The sequence below is a fragment of the Diadema antillarum genome, unplaced genomic scaffold (assembly GCF_040938485.1).
Source record: "Diadema antillarum isolate AM-2024a unplaced genomic scaffold, OU_Dant_1.0 seq00001259_RagTag, whole genome shotgun sequence".
NCBI classification, from domain to species: Eukaryota; Metazoa; Echinodermata; class Echinoidea; order Diadematoida; family Diadematidae; genus Diadema; species Diadema antillarum.
The window spans coordinates 247,873-255,536 of NW_027272042.1; positions in this window are offsets into that span (position 1 = coordinate 247,873).

Sequence of the window (7,664 nt, forward strand, 5' to 3'; positions counted from 1 at the left end):
TTTGGTATTGTTAGATGTTCACATTTGATTATGGCTTGCCATTTCTGGCAAATACTTGTGAATAGGCACCTACTATTCCGTAATTTGTCTTTGACCTATAAAATGCGATAGTAAGGAATGATATGCCTTAACTCCTGATGGCAAGTGTTATAAGTTCATTTATTACGCCATCTCTCCGCCATTTTGTGCAACTTTTCTTCATTGCGAGTAGTCACTTCGTACAAAGTTCATTATCAAAGGACAACACTGTTGGTCACATGTATGTTCCCCGTGTGTGTTCGCAGGGAGCTACAAATGCCGTTCTTCACGTGAAAATTACAGGATTGTACTTTTTTTTATACAGTAATTAGTTCACAATGTCCAACAATTTTCATTTTTAACACAGGGTAATGACAACGCCGTATATGTTTGCACCAAAGTTCGGTATTAATGTGCGTGTTATGTTGGGTTATTAAAGTAAAAATAATCTGCTGTGTATTTCTTCATGATGCTGGCATGCATGCATGCATGCAAATCTCTATTACGCTGTAAATAGGATTACATGCATCATTGTCTCTTTGTTGCTGCTTTTCAGCAATTATTGCACATTCAAATCTCTTCCACATATCAATATGTATGATGTGGGAATATGCTTCATCTGCCCTTTATGAATGTTTGTTGGTAGTTTTAAAGAAAGCATCATAATTATGAGGAAGTGTAAATGGTGGAATTAAACGACAAATAATGCAAGACAACACAATGCCAATCTGTGTTATGATTATGACACGTTACATGAGAGAGATTTTGAGAAGCAAAGGAAAAGGCAAGGACGGCAAATTCTTTTTTCTTTTTGAGTGCCTTTGTATATTTTCAAGGGAATTCTTTCAACAATTGTATTTTTTCAACCAGATTATTATAGGAGATATCAGTTTAGTAGTATTTGTGAAGATTAAGTTAAACTAGCCGAACAGTGTGGCGTATGTTACAGCCCCCCCCCCCCCAAAAAAAAAGAAGAACCACGGATCTCATGAATGTTAAAAGTTTTGCATGGTTTGTTCAAATCAGGGGTGTCGGTCAAGAAAAATCGTATATTGGGTATATTGGATACATGTGTTTTATAGTCAAAAGGCGACAATTTTCATCACTTACAGAAATCATTTCAAACCGGAGAATTACTAGAAATTTTGCTTCTAAATTCTCTTTCTTTACAACTACACTGTATTCCTTTTTTTGGAGGGGGGGGGGAGGGCAGATTATTAGGTTACCACCTCATTTTGCTTTATATCGTGTGATTGTGCATATACATAGCCAATGCTGCTTTGTGAAAACAGGTAACATTTCGATTTCCGAAATTTTCTCAATAAAATTTTGAAAGTTCTCTTTATCTGATTTACCTTTATGGCCTTGGCATCAAATGTGAAGTTGAGCATGGAATGCATTATTTTTCTTTCAACTTGGGAATGAAGAGTACCCACCACTTTTCCATTTTGCTTATTCCAAAAGGTACTTTTGTACAGAGAGCAATTTCCCCCTCAGCATCTTTGAAATAAACATACGCGCAATTATAACACGCTATAAATTAGGTGCTCACGCCTTCGATAGTATAGTACATTTTCTGAAACAGTTTGCTTGCATTTTGCATTTGAAATATGTAAGATGTCATAATAAATGGATATACACGCACAAGCACATGAGTAGCAATATCTTCTCTAATACAATCATAGGTGCACGAATAAACCACATGCTTACAGACACATGGACGGGTGTTCTGATAGCAATATTGACAGTTATAGTGTATAATAACTCGATTGAGACCTGAATAAAACTATACATTTGGGACCTCAGAAGATATTACAAGCAGGCGCGCCGGAAGCAGTTTTGGATTGGGGGGGGGGGGGGGGGCAAACATTGGAGGGGGCTCAAGATTAGACCATGAATATGTTACACAATATACACATGCACACACACACACACACACACACACATATACACACACACACACGCACACACATCTATTATATATATATATATATATATATATATATATATATATATATATATATATGTAAAGTGGCGTACGGTGGGTCGAAACATGAAGGGAACCATAAAGTAATTTTGACGATCTGTATGCTTGTGCGTGTGTGCGTGAGCAATAATGGGACTACAATACATTACGGAATGTGATACATTCAACAACGCAGTCATTGAGGAACATTGTAAGTTTTTCTTTTATGGATTATGGAATGACGGTGTGAAACGATCGACAAATTATATACTGTCAGCAACATAAGGTGAATGGCATAACAATAAAATGCGAGCGAGCGAAGCGAGCGAGCTTGAAAATTTTGATATTCTACAGTTCCAAAACTGGGGTTTGTAGCTATATCTTTCACTTTGGAAATTAATGGGGCGGCGCATCGGGCGCAACTGCTGGCAGTTACTGGCAGCAACATTAGGAGAATGGCATAACGATTCAATGCGAGCGAGCGAAGTGAGCGAGCTTGAAAATTTTGACATGTTACAGTCCAAAAACTCCCGTTTGTAACTATACCTTTCGCTTTGGAAATTAAGGGGGGGGGGGCATCGGGCGCAACTGCTGGCAATCACTGGCAGCAACATTAGGAGAGTGGCATAACGATTCAATGCGAGCGAGCGAAGCAAGCGAGCTTGAAAATTTTGACATTTTACAGTCCCAAAACTCCCGTTTGTAGCTATGATCTTTCGCTTTGGAAATTAAGGGGTGGGGGCATCGGGCGCAACTACTGGCAATTACTGTCAGCAACATTAGGAGAGTGGCATAACAATTCAATGCGAGCGAGCGAAGCGAGCGAGCTTGAAAATTTTGACATTCTAGAGTCCAACAACTGCCGTCGTAGCTATGTTTTTCGCTTTAGAAATTAAGGGGGAGGCGCACCGGGCTCAACTGCTGGATGCGAGCGAGCGAAGCGAGCGAGCTTGAAAATTTTGACATTTTACAGTCCAAAAGCTGCCGTTTGTAGCCATATTTTTTCCCTTTTAGTCATATATATACATGTTTATTTTATTTTCTTTGCTTATTCATTTATTTTTATTATTATTATTATCATTTATTTATTTATTTATTTTTTTTTTTGGGGGGGGGGGGGGCTTTTTTTTTGGGGGGGGGGGCAAAAATGCGTTTTACCCCCCCCACTTTTTGGATTGGGGGGGCGGCCGCCCCCCCCCCCCCCCCCCCCCACTTCCGGCGCCTATATGTTTACAAGTATGGTATCGCGGAAAGGAAAGACATGTCGCAACAATTCAAGAATGATCTATCAGGCAGTTACAATGAGGACAAATGAAGGAGAACAAGACATTGCCAGTCTTTGCAGCACCTCGGAAGCCCCTGCTCGTTTTGAAAAAAAAAAAAAAAATCCCGTTTCACGCCCATTTTCTTCCTATTTTTGCCAAATTCTCACTATTTTTTCTGTATTTTGTCAAATGAAAAGATAAGAAATTGTATATTTTCAGGCTATTTTTTCCAAAAATAGAAAATAGGCCCTAGATATCTTTTATCTTTTATCCAGATCTTTTTTGCTATTTTCTGGCACGATCCTGTTCATGAAGTATTTTTAATTTATTTTCGCATTGTCATTTGCACTGTACTATTTTTCTAAATTGCTGAAACATTATGAACTGATCTACTACTTTCAGTATATCATTTTGTGTTTTCCACACAAACTTAACTATTTTTACACCATTTTCTCAATATGTATTTTTTCCTTCTTATTTGACATTGGGACATGTATGGTCAGCTGACAATACATGTCCCAACGTCGGATAAGAAGCCCACCGTGGAAAGACAGATACCATCAGTCTCGGGAAAGAGATGCGAGGGAGAGGGACAGAAGAGCGAACTGTCACGATAACACAATTAATCTTTCAGGACATTCTACTAGTTTCTTGTTTAGCAACCAAGAACATTGCCCAGCCACCTCAAATATACCATACATACATACATCCACAGATATGATTTATAGAAATAGACACACGTAGGCCTATAGGCCCTACATTCGAATAAACAAACACAACCTATTGTGTATTTTGTAAATCAAGTACCCATCAACACAACAGGTTGAACAATAGATGGGACTAGGTAGGCCTATACGTTTACAATTTGTGGGCATTTGTTTCATTCATTTCATATTTTTTCTAATGTTTTTTATTTGTTTCTGCCACAGAGACAAAAAAGAAAGAAAGAAAGAGTAGGGCTACAGCTCTTTAAAAAAACCCTGCATTATCCTTGTCGCTGATTTGATGAAGGCAGTCTTCTGATCGATATCTCTTCTGTAGTTTTGTTATAACTAGACTACAACATAATCTGATAAACAGTGAGCATGTGGATCTAGGCATAGGCTGGTTGGTAGCCTCCCGGTCGATGGCATGGCATGGATCAGCCCACAGTGACAACGTAAAACCAGGGAGATGACAGTCCTAATCACCTCCCTGGTATGACCAAAACCTGGGGATAGCTACACCACCGCGTCGTGTCTAAGAAATGTAGCACTCTATATAGCACTGTAGCAGGTACTAGCTAAGATCTTAGCACGATCTTTGGTACATGTACGAGTATTTTAGCAATTCGCTTCTCCAGTCAGTTCTACCATCTTGTAGGCAAAAAATATGCGATTTTGCATGTGTACTGTGCGTACAATGCAAAAAGTCCGGTGTTAAATATGAAACACCGAGCTGGTGTTAAATTTCCGGTGCTCATTCATGGTGTTAGATTAACACCTCCGGGTGTCATTTCAAAATATAAAATCGTTTTTTGAATTGTTTCTTAGTTACTGCACTTATTGATTTTGAACTTCAACAAGACGATAAAGAATTTTCCGATAGAGTGCTTAATTTTTGAAAAAATGTGCAAAAACATTTACACCACAGTAACACCAGTTGGTGTGGTCTCCTGTTGAAGCTGGACGGGTGTTATACCATTGAAATTAACACCACCAATATCAAATCAACACCATGCGGTGTCATTATTGAATTAACTCTAGCGCAGTGTCAAAAATATCACCAGCCACAGTGTCAAATTAACACCACGAAGTGCCAGGTGAACACTTTTTAACACCGTCACAATACATTTTCTACACCTGTGGGTGTGGTCCTCTATTGAAGCTTGATCGGTGTTAGATTTAACACCTATGGTGTTAAATCTAGCACCGATGTTTTTACAGTGTATAAATACGTACATGTATATTCTTACGTAAATTGACTGCGTGCGATGCAATGAACAACATGCTATAATGCTGCACAAGTACATAAGTGGAAGATCCGGGTTATTGAAAGTTAGGGCAAACCAGACCCTATGTCGTTTCAATAAATGTCACAATTTGTATTAAAAAAAAGAAAAAAAAGTTGCCTTAAAAAGAGCAATAAATTAATCCACGTGAATTACAATTATTCAATGATGTTGATCACGAAAATCAATGTGAAAAGTCATACTTTGATGACCGCAATGCAAGTCATGATGGACATCCATCGAACGCGCCTGGCAACCACCCGTTTGGTTTCAGCAATGTAGTCTTACCATTGCAAGCATAAAAGCTGCTTCACTTGATTGATTTACAGCATTCCCAAAATGCAAAATCTATTCATTGCGGAATAAAGCACGTAAAAACATTGAATGAGATCACAAACTCCGGAAAATAAGCAGGTAAGATTTGTAAGATTTGCCAGATTTGTAAAATTGTATTGACTCTATCGACCCCCTCTCGGGGCATGAGAGTACAAACATATCTACAATATATGAATACAAAAATGTGAATGATAAGGCACATTTACGTATGAAAAATAACAGACATGTTTACAAAACAAGGCTTAGAGGACGTTTAACTACTCTACCACTGCGTGTACACATTCACACCGTCTTCACTTTCTACAAAACTACTGTCTCTCTTCTTTGATTTTGAAGAAAAATGAAACATAATTATTCTGACAAATTTGGCTAGTTTTTTTTTTTTTCAAATGGCAAGCATTAGCTGAATTGAATAGCTTGGTCATATGTAATGCACTCGGTCTACTGGCCGTCAGTAAATACAATAGTCTCTCTCTCTGTGGAAAAAGGGACAAACAAATATATGAAATTCACCCCCTATATCTGCAGATGAACATTAGAGTGCAATGCAATTCATCTGTCAGGCTTGCATCTAACCTGCCCTTATGAACGGGTTATCCATTAGATCGACATCTGAATTTACTTAAAGTAATATATGAACGAGATATGAAACTCGTCACACTGAAGACGAGTTAGGTGATACGCTTGGGGTCATCAGATGTCGGTCATCCGTGATCGACAAAGAAAAGAATGTAATACAGCACCTTGAAGTTCTAATGAGATACTTAGTTGAACTTTTTTGGGCCTACATTATTCAGATCACATTTGTTTTTCTGTCACACAAACTAAGTGGAAATTCTGTGCGTGTGCGACTAAGTCGATTTACGGACTTTTTGAGTACTTACAGTGCATAAACTTAGACCCCGTTTACGGTGCGGGGCTGGGCCGAGCCGCGGCCGAGCTGCAATCAAGGACAACCTCAATTGCGAGGCCGAGCCCCGCAATTTATTCCGTTTACACTGCCGGGCTCGGCCGCGCTTTTGATTCGAACCTTTCAATATTTTGTCGTAGTGGCGCTCTACCCTTTTAAACAAACGCAATTTGGTATTGTCTGGTTTTCAGATCCTTTGCCAACTGAATTCCGTGGCGACGAAGTCGCCGTTCGGGCAAAGGCCTTTGTCGAAGGAGAAAATCCTTTGCAGGACAAAACCACCTTAAACTATACTAGTTTTCGACGTTGAAGTGGTTAATATCCTGAATAGCGAAATAGTACAGGCGAGGGTTTGGAAGCCAGACTAAAATTGGCCGCGCATTTAGCCCAGTTTGCGCTTACACTGAGAAAAAGGCCGGGCGCGACCGCGGCTCGGCCGCGGCCGAGACCACCTACAGAGCGTGGCCTAATGCGAGGCCAATTTTGGCCCCGCATTTGGCCTTTTGCGCGTTTACACCGAACGCGGCCGAGCCTCGCACTGTAAACGGGGTCCAAGTGATCCTCGGCACGTACAAATAAAACATGACAATTAAGTGTTTATAACCATCCTGGCTTTAACAGTGGCCTTTTAAAACATGACCTTTGACCATTATTTACATAACCAATATGACTCCCTCTAATCTTGCTATCACAATGATCAGTTCAGAGAGCTCTTACAGCTATATACAAGCCTGTGAGATTTACCAGCAGTAGAACCAATGAAGCCTCCGATACAAAACAGGGGATATAGAGCAAGTGAGTCTGTTTACATGAGAATGTGATTTATCCTGGACGAAAGTGATACCTCAATTAAAGAGAAAAGGGCAAAAGAAAAACGGGCCAAACGTACGGCTCTAGCGAAAGAGACATCACCTTTAACCATGTAACTATAGGTCTCCTCCAACTAAGAGTACACTTTGAACGTAAGCTTATACGTGAATGATAATTTATGACGATCTCACGTGATCGACACACATTCAAAGGGGACAGTTAGAAGTGGAAGGAGTGCTTAATCGTGTCATTAATTCCTAATCAATGACACCACTACTATAGGCATATCATAATTTCTCATCTAAAATCAATGGCCTATAGGACTCATGCACCATTACTTGTATCGTGCATAAACTTTGTTTTTTAAGC